We start from the raw sequence: 13,747 nt of genomic DNA on the forward strand, positions 1-13,747 counted from the left end.
AAATCGGTGAAAAGACAAAAAGAAGAAAGAAGACAACAGATAACAAACTTAAGATACAAAGTTTTCTTGCACTTACCTAAATTTAATCGACGGAGCGCAAGATAAGAAATATGCGGCGGCAGTAGATAATTCTTGTCACCGGTCAGACACGATCGTTCGCGTAAACAACTCGCGGTATTGCAACTTTTCTCTGTTAATCTTCAAAGAGAACAATAACACGCAATTACCAATGATACTACCTTTCCTAACTCAAGGTGGACAACAGAAGTGCACCACTCCCATTAACACGACGAGCGCGTGAACGTAAATTGAATTTGAAAAAGTGTTGAACGTCGATGATTTGCATATGCGTTGAATTTCGCGCAACGCAGTAGGCGGGCGGCAATATTTCACGCGTGCAACGTAATTACGCCGAACGAAGACGAGGGTCACTGGGTGTAATAATTGAATGACGATTGCTCGGATAGCATAATAATCAGCCCATCGCCAACCAAAATGACTTTCACCACGCGCCGGACTCCATGGCGACGCGACGCCTGGAACACGGGGCGTGTACTACTCGGTTAATGTTCAAACCGGCGCGTACACGAACCGAAACCCGCCATTTAGTCAGCTCGATGACACTTTCTTCTCCTGGCGAACCTTGTACTTTCTACATGTACAACCATTTTGCGTCGCAAAATTACTTTCGCCTGTCAGTTTGGAAACGCGACGAATATATTAGACTTCTCTTTTCGAGAGCGAAGCTATGTCGTTCTGCTTGGTAATTACGTTTAATTCGAAGATATCGGAGGGGAGAAATTTAACACGTAGTGGTCCTTAAACTTTTAACGGTCAGATTTCTTTTCAATTTTATATCCGAGCACGAACCGACTGAGATTTCTTACGCCTTCTTGTAAAAATTGTAACAATGTTTTCTACGTTCACAATAGTGTACGAAATACCTTTATCAAGATAAAGAAAAAAAAAGCGAAAGATGGAGTATAACGTAAATCATATCGCATTCAATTTCAAATTTTTCATCCAAGAATGTGCAAGCCTTCATACATAAATTCATACCTTCTAAATATAGTAATACATTTTCTATATTGTCAATGTATATACAAGGTATACGAAATATTTTTACCACTATGAAGAAAGCGAAGCTTTTTTTACCAAAATAAAGAGACAGATCATTCCGCTTTGTGTATTAATATTTAGTATATACATATAGCAAAGCGACATCTTCCATGTAAGATACAATTTCGATTCACGAAAATCAATGAATAACGCAATGAGACAGACAAGCGAGCGTTAAAAAGTTAATCATACGCGTGTTTTTCTAATTTCCTGTTCATCGTGGACTTTTCCACACTCGCGCCGCAAATTAGAGATTGCGTGATCATACTTATCAGCAGACTTCCATCCACTCAAAGAGTCGCGGCGGTTCAGACTATATCTACCTGACTGTGTCGTATTTACAGGTATTTCTTTGATCGTTCTCTACGAAACGCCAGGTTGACGACCCTTTGATAACCAAGCGTGTTCTCGCAGCGATCGTGGATTTCGAACCATCCAAGTAGGAAGCATTTAGCAATCGACGCGTTAATGAGATCTTCGTACCGAAAGGTCTGTGCGTCTTCGTCGTTCAAATTGACCATATTTCTATCTCTTTTCTCTACAAAGTTAACGTTTGATGGTTATTTAGTTCTTGGAACACGAACATGACGAACGAAACTCGTCAAAGATAAATGAAACACAAAATTCCAAACGAAACAATCACAAAATAGATACAGTGATTCACGGAAGTAACCGAACACTTATAGAAACCTCTCATGAATTTATTATCTGAGCTATACGAAATATTTTGATATTTATTAACACTGCGATGAGACAACTGTCGTAATCATATTGGAAAAATTTGAAAGAAATCTGAAAATGTATATATGAGCTACAAGATATTTAATGCAAATACATCTTTTGCAAAGGTAACAAAAATATTTAAACAGTCAACTAACTAATATTATAACTGTATTACATAACTATATTATATAACTATATTATATTAACAAGACCTAGTATTCAATGTAACCATACTTAACATTGATTATATGTTTAAGGTAGCTATTTGTGACGTAGACTAATTTTACTGTTTGTAGTAAATATCTTGTAACTTGTATATACATTTGCGGAGCCGTTTCAAATTTCACCGATATAATCCAAGGATCCAGAATAACAGATATTTCAAACATTTTGTGGAAAAATCTCATTGAATATAAATTCATTTTTACTTAAGAAAAAAAGGACTATTACAGTAAATCCTAAAGAAGCTTCTCAAAGAATAAAATGTTAAAAAAATATTAAGCTTTACTTGTTCTGATTACGAATAATCATAATAAAAGATTAAAAATTTTTTTCATTACAAATAATCATTAGCGATGATGGGTATTTTATTTTGTTTACGAATAATTATTCTAGATCACAAAAATTGAATTTTGATTACTAGTAACCATTATCAATAGTCCGAATTTTATTTTGGCTACCGATAACTGATATCGACTATGAACATTTTATCTGATTACATTCGATTTGAGAATTGTCATTTTACATTACTGACTATTAGCATAGCAATACAAGCGCTAATTAATTAATACAAACGCATACAAAATTTTGCACAATATCTTTTATTTTATTCTTTGCTTCATATATTTTCATACCGTCTTTTATCTTTTTTTGCTCAACAAAATATGCATAAGTTTCACAATCCATGTTTTTGTGTCAATAAATATAGACTGATTATAAGTAATGTTAACAACGACTGTCAGTAGTCAAATATAACCAAAAGATAGTTTTGCCATCGATAATAGTTAGCGGTGATCAACATAAAATACGAGTCGTCAATAATGGTTACTCGTAACCAAAAAAAATTCCTGTCATTTATATTGGTTACTGTTAACCAAAATTAGATTTCCGCCATCGATAATGGCTATTCGCAACCAAAGTAAAATTCCCGTCATCGATAACGATTACCACTAATGAAAAAACTTTTGCTCATATATAATGATTATTAGTAACCAAAATACTCTAATTCAAAATATTCATTCTCAGACAATAACTTTCAATATTTGTCTTACAATAGTTAATCACAGTTGTGTCTTATTATAGCGCTAGTGAAATTTGAAATGTTTTACAATATACCGATATACCGATATAAATCTTCTGTGAAATAGCGTTTGAATACTTTCATAGACCACTTTATATGTATATATTTTTTCCTCGAAATAAAGGAAGATTGAATATAGACGTGTGACTATTGGTTTTACGTATATGTACAAAGACAAAAAAAAATATGACGATCATAGAGAGAAGAAGAGGCACGATCGGCATAGAAAAAGCTGGTGATGCAGCACAATGCTCCGTGCGTGTACGTAAATAACGCGAGCGCTGTTATCTCGTCGGCTCCCTGCAATATGGAACGCGTTATCTGCCAGTCGGCTACAGAATATTGCGTTTTTATCGCGAAACCGCGGGATTTGCGTGGCGCGGAGGGGCACTGAGCGGGGACAGATACGGGAGATCGGTAGTAAAGATCGATTACGCGTTGCGTCGAACGCATCTACGACGATTTTTCATTCCAGACGAGTGATGATTCGTTGACGCAATGCAATTACATCGAACAATCCGCCTTTTTTCCTTTTTTCTAACGTGTTGTGTATTTTCGAATGTTTAACGATAATTTTTTTTTTATCAAGATCGGTAACATGATTGACTCAAAGACGATATACGAGCGAGATCTTTTTACGTGTAATTGAAATGACGAATGACAATCTGTTTAACTCGGCTGACGAATGCATTTTTTTTTTTTTTTTTTTTGAACGATAATTCGCAGGACTGATAATTCTTTATCTAAATAATCGTTAATACCATACGTCGTTTATTGTTTGGCAGAGTAAATATCAGGAAATTTATACGAACAATCGATCTCTGATTGGCACAGGTAAAGTTATAAATGTATATGTTACTTCGAAACGGGATATTTTGGAATTAAAAAATATAAATAATATTCTGCTTACATGTCATTAAAATTACTTCTATAAGCTTATTCTTTTTACATAACACAATTCTCTGACCTTGTACGTTTTATGCTATTAAAACACCAAACAAAATCCCTATCTATCCTTTTACCGTATTTTACTTATTTTTACTGTAGTCGTAAAAAGATTTCAACACAATCCGAATATTTAATTCTAGAACGTACTGCCAGGAATGAATGCAATTTTATCGAAATAATAAACTCAACATCAGCAAGCAAACGTCGATATCTACGAAATCCATCGCGACAAAAATAATTACATTTCCCCCACCTGATATCGTACGTGTGATCGTTTATCAAACGATTAACGAAGTACGCAGATAAAGTTAGAAGTTAAAACCCCGATCGATTACCTGGCACACTATGACGCAGGGACGATTTATTCATCGCGAGTCTATGTATCGACCATCAAATGTGTTTATATTCGAAAAATTCTTTTTATTCGCTACGCATGACTAATTTATCGCACTTAGTCCGATTCTCAAGGCCAAGTGACTGGCTAATTTCGTCGGTTAGCCAATTCCCCCATAATCGTTTATTCCTCTAACATCCAAAGCTATTTTTCGTATAACCTTAACATTTCCATTTTTAATTTCACGAAAACAAGACAGAAGGAGAAGACGTGAAGTCCTCGTATCGAATAATTGATCATAGTCAAAAGATAATACATACACAATATCCTTACTATTAAAAATAACTGCGGATATTTATGGATTTATTGTGAAGGCGTAGATATGCACAAAATTCATATATAGATATTAATATAGATATTAAAACGAAATTCACCGGTGATAGCTTTCAGCAATCAATATTTAGAAGCATACAGATTTTCCTACTAGAAAGCAATTTTCGCAGGCGAAAAATTGTTGTCGCGAGACTACATATATGCCGCCAAGCAGTGAACTAAATCGCGATTTAGCCGGTCATTCCTACGACAGTCTATCCGTTTCTCTACAGCGTAATCTGCTCGTAAAACGTAATCGTTGTCGATTATTAGCCGCACGAGCGATTTTTCCGCGGTGAGAAAAAGCGTGGCAGCGAGGTAACGACCGACCAGAGTAGATAACGTGGTCGCAATATTTATTCACGAGCAGGAAATGCACGCACGTGCCCGACGATAGATCGATCCTAGAGATGGAAGGAACACACTCGCGCGCACACAAACCCACACAGACGAAGTTTGATAGATCTCAAGACGAGTCGAGAGATTGGCTACGCGTAGCAGGAATGCCGCGAATTTGAGGTGTGGCGTACACTCTCGATCCTTCCACTCTCTTCAGAAAGGATACCTCTTCCTCCTCCGCTTTCCGTGGCCAACCTACTCGCCACTAGTCGTGACTACTATTATGATCAGCGTTTAGATTCATCCGCTACGTCAATCGCGTTCGACATCTCTATCGATCGCGACAGATCAAAAACCGTTATGCTGTTGTCGTGAGAGATCTCAAGGACGGATAGGAAAAAGCTACAAGATCCAGAAGCAAGAAAAGCGAATGATTTGTGTTCATCGAGGAGATGGTAAAAAGTGATCGAAGTTTTGTTAAGGCTTCGTGTTCTACAGGTTTTGCTCGACAGTTTCTTGGCTGCCGAGGCTTCGATGGAGAATGGAATTTTCATACTGAAATTTTTCACGAAGATTTATCCAGGATATGTATAAGATTACAGATTTTGCAATTCCTCAGACCTGGCAGAACGAAGTAATTGAAGATCCTATCGGTGGATTGGGTATCCAGGTGTATTTGTAGGCTTTATCTTCGTAGCTAGGTATAAAGTTAAATCGATTTCGTTCTATCGACGGGAAGACTAATTGTGGAAAAATATGAGAAATCGTGTATGCATCACGATAAGGAAACAGATAGTTGCCGGTTTCTTATCTGCATTGTATTAGGCGAGAAAATTGCCCCTGATAACGAAATGCTGTGTTCGGCCTACGGAAATAAATCGTTTCAACCTTATTGGGACTATAATATATATATATATTGTTGCCATAATATTGCATTTTTATAATAATTAATTAAATGTACGTATATTAAATTTCGTATTTTTTGTAATAGATATCTCTATAATTATGAAAATAAAATACCAAACTTGAACAAGAGGCAGCGTTTCATTGGAAAACAAAGGTGTGTGCAAATATCTTTGTTGCAGCCACTATATATAATAAATATATATATATAAGATACATATATATATTTATAACACGATTATAAAATACAGAATATATCCAAATAGGAAGGACCTTTTAGGCGAATGATTATAATCTGACAATAGAGAAGTTTTCTTCCTGAAATCACCCTTATTATACGATGTAAAGAATTAGCATACATCATGGGCGAGGTTCCTACTTCGGAGAATATTCAAAGTAGCGTTGTGCAAAGTAGCATGGCAGGAATGTTTGCAGTCGAAAGGCATCGCGTTCCTAAATATTGAAATGTATTCGCGAGCGAAGAGTAAGAATGCGCGATTTTCTTCGAGAGCTCGGAAGATCTGACGTCACAACTTAAATATTAAAAAGGAATATCCGCCCGGAGGACGAGGAAACGGGACGTACGATGAATGAAACGTTCGTCGAACGTCCTTGATTTTATTTCGTGGCGTGTCGTTTCCTACGCTGGTGGCAGGAATCGATCGGTGAAAGTTTTTGTCGGTTAAATGAAAGTGAAAACAGGATTTTCACGCGGTGGGTGTGCCGCGTGCATACTTTTGCGGATGCACGTGGTACGGAGTCGAAGGAAAACTCATAACGCTGCTTAGCTCGTATTACATGGAACTCTATTCATCGAAAGTCCTCGAAATGGACAGAACACAGACTATGCGAGAGTGGCAAACGAGAAAATATCCAGAGAAACATGAATGAAGAGGAGAAGAAGAAGCTCTACGTATGGCATACTCCGATTACCAGATGAAACGCATCGAGAACGTGAAGTTTTTCACAAAATCGTAAGAAAAGTGTGTAGCTCCCGGGCAAGCACTCCATTTGTGCCCGAAAATAAACACTCTCGTAGACCCTTACATCCTGACCCTTCTTAGAAAACAGACCAACGAGAATTTCTTTTCCCTCGTCTGGTTAAATCTATAGGTTCTGGACATTTGCAGGAATTTCTGTAGAAGATTTCTAGAGGTTCTCAATAAAATGAAATATTTCATGCTTTTAATTATTCGATATTTAAAGTGAATAATCTTGCTGAATATAATTTTTGTTTTATTTCTTTCTTCAATTATTATTCAGCATCAATAACACTGTAAATTAAAGAAATATTATCTAAAAATCTCCAATTTAGAATTCAAACGACGCCTCATTTTGCGTCTATCCATATATTTTAGAATACTACATATCTTTAAAGAAGAATCATTATTAACTTATTGTAAATAAACAGCCATGTCACTGCGCCACGCCAGAAAAATTACTGAAAATTCTCAACGCGAGAATTGATTGTAATTTCAACAAATAAATAAAAAAAAAAAACATATCTTTGATTGTTTACAGATTATAATATATAGTCTATAATTTGTCATATCGTTTATGAGAAATTGTTGAATTCCTATACCTAATACTTCGTGCGTATCATTAGGAAACTGGATGCTATTATTTTATAGAAAATCGTTTTAACTTCGACAAGATGGGACAAGATGGAACAGTTCTTCCTTTGTCAATAAACTTTCCACAGTTATTCTGAGAAACTAAAAGAATATAGCTGAAATAACCCCTACATGAATTCACAAAGAATTTTACTAAGAAAAAAAAACAGAATCTTAGAATTCGAAAAACCTAAAGAAAAATAATAAAGTCGAAAGATCGTAAAATAAAATGCTACAATTAAAAAATCTTGAAACGAAATCCTAAAAGTCCTATCTTCAAAATCCTATCGCTCAAAAAATATCTCCACTATTGTCATCGCCCTTAAACGATTCAAACGAAAACCAGAAATTCAAAGCACATAACAAAGATGCTAAGAAAAGAGGAATCCTATTTGTACGTGTCCCTAGTCTGAGCCAAGGGAGTATCATTGTGCACGGTTACATCCTGTACTTTTTCACGTGGCAGAGGATTAAGGTGTGCGCACAGCGCATAGCGCACAGCGCACAGCGCACAGCGCATAGCGCACACTCGCTCGTCTACCTGGGTTCCGGGCCGAAGCAAATCTTTGGAACCATTAATAATATCGCCGGCGCAATTATCGGGCCAGCTGCTACGTTCCTTGGAGGCCCCTCGAGGCCTCTCAGCAGGTACGTACGTGGCTAGAAGCGGAATATTTCGTTGTATACGTGTGTACGTTTTCCGACGCAGGTACGTAACTATATTCCCTAGAACCCTTAATTTCTGTTATCTCAATGCGGTTCGTCGCTCCCCATTCGTTCTAAAACAATTCGTGGGTCGAGATACCAGTACCGGGACAGAAAAACGAAGCAGACTCCACGGGCAAACTATGTATTACTGTTCCCAGTCAAAGCTAGACACGTATACTGGAATTACGAAGATTACTTTCGAAACCGGTCGATTTTACGACTACCCCGAAAAACGTATACTTCCAACCAACTAGAACGAAGCTACGACGAAGAAAAGAAATATTTTTTTGTCTGAACCACAGTAACAATAGCTATAGAGAGAGGAAACCATAGAGGACAGAGGCACCGGCGAACATCGACGAAACGCTCGTTCGCTTGTAAAATTTTATACCCGCCCATTATTGGCTTCTATTTTCCAGTAATTATCTTTTTATTGCGTCATTCGATCATCGCACGATCGCCTCTATTTATTAGCCTCTGTTTTACCCCGAACGTTCTTTTTTTTCTTTTTTTCAATATCGTTCACGAGCATCATCGAATAAAACGCATCGTTCGATCGACCGGATGTATCGGTTCGAAAATACACTTCCTGCTGTTGCTTTTATATCAAAAGGGGGTTTAGGAAAGAAACTTCTCCTTTGCATCGATTCCCACGCGATCCAAGATCCATTACGATCGTACAGAAGAAGACTTCTCAACCTCAGAAAACAGAAACAAATCTGGACAAATGACGACGAACGGTGACAAACGACGAAATTTGCGCTCCAACATCGACAATTGATCATCTCCCAGTGACGAATGTATGTACATCATTTTGCGGCCGCAATCTCGTGCCCGTCAATTCATTAATTAATCGGTGGACAGGCCGCGCGTCGCTCGCTGCGTGCACGCTACCAATTACCGCCACATTGTCGCGCATAAATCATTAGCAGACGTGACGCTTCCATAATTCGGTTAATTTCCACTGTTTTTATTGTGCTTTGCGACCTATACGTACTATATGCCAATATTTCCTCGATTTTCTATTCCAAATCTTTTCTTATCTTGATTATCGATACTGAATGCTTTGCAGTAGTATGAGATTGAAAAATTCGCAAAAAAAAGTGTATAATATTCAGAGTGATTTATAAATTGATTGCCACGATATTCGAAGTGGTTGTGACGTGTCCGAAGTAATTTTCAGTTAAATTAAGAAAACGTGTCCAAAGATTGTGGCAACCGGTTTGTGTACTACGTCGTATATGATTTCTTCAAAAATTACATTGATCAACTCCATAAATTGAGAAGTATCGAAATGAGATGATGTCACAAAAACTTTTTTTAAATTCACCTTAGAATTTACTATCGCTTACGTATATTATATTCTTTCGATAAATGAACTTTATAGAAATAATTTGTTCCTTGAGAATCGAACAACAATCCTGCACTTGGGTAATGGAATTAAGAAATTAACAAAAAGTGAAATTGATTAATCGGGCTTTCGAGAAATTCATTATGTAAATACTATGTATATCTTCTGCTTTAAATATTACACAAGCAGTGCATTCATACGTGCGAACTTGTGACTATGCAACCGAGAACATCGCACATGACGATTCCTATCTAACACCGTGCGAACGATAAAAATCTATGATTAACGTTCGATCACGACGGATCAACGCGTTTACGCTTTATCGAAACAACGTGGTTCGCAAGAAAGATTTATACTATCGTCTGAAATTTTTTAGCGGCGTTTCCCTCGTGTAAACTTTACGAAACGCGTCATTCCTATTTACCAAGTAATTCTTTGTTTCGTGAAACATGATAACATAGCGAACAGATTACGAGAATTATTATTAGGGAATTCGATGATCGATAATCAAATGCGATAAATAAATATTTGAAAACAACCAAACAAAATTCTTTCTTTAATTTTACTTTTCTTTTCTTGGTATTATTGTGACGAATACGACTGATCGGATTGTAAATTGAACAAAGGGAAGCACGCAGTGGGAGAATACTCAATAAATCGTCCGAAAAAGATACGACCTTCGTGTGCGTGAAACGTTCCCAAACGCGAGGCTCGTGACTCGTGAGTATATACTCGTGCCTATCGCAGCTTATCGAGATGCGTGTGAGTCGGTCATTAATAAAAGGGTCGCAATGCTCACGGTGAAAAGCGAAGAGACGAGGGCTCGTATCGATCAAATAACCATCGGCCGCCATGTGGAAAGACACGGACTCGTGGGATTTCCGTTTCTAATGGGAGACGTGGCGTTAATCAAGCTTGCAAATTCATCGTAAATCGCCGGTAAAAGAGAAAGAATGACATTTAAAAAATCTAAAAACATATAAGCGATTAAAATTCCCAGTACTTTATAGAATTTCCATTTCTAGTGAGAGATAATCGATCTTGTATATTCATCGCAAATTGCGGGTAAAAATATATTGAAGAATTAAAAAATTTAGAAAAGTTTGTAAAGTTATAATAGCCAAATCTTTCTTTCTGTGTTCTGTCTATTTAGGATGGATCTTTAAGAGTCTTAACCGTTTGTGTCCCAAGGGTCTTTGAAAAGACACGGTCGAAAGATCCCAAACAGCGCGATAGTGCTTGCCTAATCGATTGTGAAGAGAAACAAAGCGGCGCGATAGCGCTCGTCATATTTGTTATTTTTATGAAATACGTCTATATTATTATATATGCGTACTATTACTTTATAAATATTTCAAGTTTTGTTCAATAAACGTTATTGAGAATATAAATATAATGAAATACAAAATACCGTCAGTCGTCAGTAGCGTTCAAATGTACTGGTAAATGGTTAATAAAGTTAAAGTTTATTATGAAGTAATGATTAGTATAGAGATGTTCGTTTGGGGAAAGATTTTAGTGAAACAATATGAATGAACAATTACTCGTTGAGATAATGTATGAGCGTACATTTGTTACGTATCCTACATCCCGTGCGTCCAGGAAGTTTCGTATCGAATTTATCAAAAACACGACGGGAAGCCTGTTATAAGATGATAGGCCAAGAAGAAAGTGAATAACGTTTTACTAACGCTGAAAAAAATTCGTCTAGTAAAAACAATTGTTGTAGCTAAAATTGTCGTTTCCTTCGTGACACGAAATTTCAGTTATACGCTGTTCGTCGGAAACTTTAATGAAAAGCCTTGTTTCGAAACTTTAATCGAAAACTTTAATTAAAAAGCATCGTGCAAAATCTTTGCCAAATGAGTTTGACGCGCCAATATTTCATACCTACAGAATATATTATCAAACATGAAACATACAAGAAGGAAGGATATTAAATAGTAGACATTAGATAGTAGAATATTAATCGCAGAATTGTACGGAGTCCTATTTTAAAAACCGAGCTCATGATATTTACAATACTATGTGATATACAGGAAGCCGTATTATCAAGTATGAAAAATAAAATACAGAAATCTAAGAGAAGACAGATCATATGCGATATTGTCAGAATATAATTTCAAAAATTTAATAGAAAATCTTGATGGAAGATCAACGCGCCAATATTTAATATCAAATGTAAAAAATAAAAACGGCTAAAAAAGAGAAGGTGGCATTAAACTGATATTTCGGAATAGAATATCAATTTCGTCGCAAAATATTTGCAAAAACGAAATTCCTACGTCAACGGATTCTTAGCAACGACACATGTAATAATAACAAAATCTCGAGGAATATAACGCAGTTGTGGCGATAGTGAACGTTGCGTCGCGTCGTTGAGGAAAATTTTCCACGCCATACGAATATTCTGACCTGGCTGCTTTTGATACATTGTCGTCGAGTCGCATGGAAAAGGAACACTGTTACGTCTGGGCTATGCGTTTTAGAACCGTAGCTGCAACAGTGTGCACATCACGTGTGTACACGCGAAGGTGCGTTCGTGTGCGTGCTGCACAGCCCGATTTATTGATCACACGCGTCGCACGCAATGTACGACGCGTGTGCCTGCGTGTCGCAACGAACGGCCTACGAACTTTAACAAATTCCGTCTAGGATCCATCATGACATGTGCGTGAAGCCAACTAACATTAGCATAAAACCAAAGGGAAACGGAACTCGACTCAACTAATCGCGTTGGGGAACGAAAATCGTTGGATCATCCGATAAGTAAACCTCTTCGAAACTAAACTTTTTTTTTTTTTTTTTTTAATTTATTTATTAAAATTACAATCAATTCTCGCGTGGAGAATTCAGTAATGCGAAACGAAACTGATCGAATTTACTTTCTATAAATTTCGTTTCCGAATACATGATATTAATGTTCAATTCTTTGAAGAAAAGTTACTCGATAGCTCTAATTATAAACGTTATGCAAAATCTTTATAAAACAGGTTCGATCCGAGGATCGATGTTTTTACATATCGACATATGATTTATTATACGCTGTTGCGAACGTTTGATTATTGCAAAACAAAAAAAAAATAGCGTAAGTAATCATGGATTACAAGGCATATTTTAAAGATAATGTTTGTAGCATTATCGATGTCTCTAATCTTCAATTAATGGAGGTAGTCAATGTGGCTTCTGAATGGCTGGTATATTGGTTCGATCGTTAATGAATCATTAAAGATACGACGATTCGATCAAATTTGATAGTTATAGATATTAAGGAAATAACGTAAAAGATACTTTTTGTTAAAAAATTGTCTCGTATAAATTGCAAAAGAATTTTGGAAAACTCGTGCAATAGTGGCAGATTCTTAATGATTCAAATAATCGAGATTTAAATATATTTTTACTTAAATAAACACGGATTTAAGGAATTGTAAAAATTTTGAATCTCTAACAAAGAATTAGCCGAAAACACAAGATTAAACGTTCGGCAAGAAAATAAATTGTATCAAATATCGAGCGGAATCGAAGATCATAAAAAATCTTACCCAGACGACCATCGATCCAGGTTCAAACGATCGAATTTATAGATTAATCACTGGTCTAAAAAAAAGACGAGCGTACCGTTAAGAGCTTAAATTACGAGTCTAATCAGAGCGGGATCAATGAGAAGGGATTTGAAGAAACCGTAGGCGACATAACACGACTGAGAAACGGTGGGGTGGGGGGTGGCAAACAAATTAACGGACGAACCATTCAAGCGAGACGGTCACGACCGTTCCGATATCGATGAAAAAGACCGAGAACTGGAGGAGCTCATCGCTGTGGATTAGATCGAAACGTGTTTGCCGACCGATAGCTCACACATACGAAGCCAATGATGTGCGCGGCTACTGTGTTGGTTCGAAACTGCGAGAAATACGAGCTTCGTGACACGTACTGGTGCAATTGCAATTCACGCAACGCAACTCTTTGCAACATGTTTACACGGAGACTACGGATCGTATCGTATCACGAAAGAATTCCCGTGCAATTTTAAACGC

General features: G+C 36.7%; 1 protein-coding gene across 12 annotated transcripts in view; it reads right to left on the reverse strand.

The window, feature by feature from the left end:
- The window catches only part of LOC126872319 (protein abrupt-like), a 78,616-nt gene that overhangs the window by 63,270 nt on the left and 1,599 nt on the right, over positions 1 to 13,747 (reverse strand). For 7 of the 12 annotated variants that reach the window (XR_007691941.1, XR_007691940.1, XM_050632132.1 and 4 more), the window contains one exon: positions 77 to 198. The exons of 4 other annotated variants lie outside the window; for them this stretch is intronic. The gene's annotated coding sequence lies outside the window, so the exon portion shown is untranslated. Of the gene's footprint in view, positions 1 to 76; positions 1,972 to 13,747 lie in introns of those variants that run through there. One more of the 12 variants, XM_050632126.1, reaches the window with a different exon arrangement.

This window comes from Bombus huntii, chromosome 13, assembly GCF_024542735.1.
Source record: "Bombus huntii isolate Logan2020A chromosome 13, iyBomHunt1.1, whole genome shotgun sequence".
In the NCBI taxonomy this organism is placed as follows: Eukaryota; Metazoa; Arthropoda; class Insecta; order Hymenoptera; family Apidae; genus Bombus; species Bombus huntii.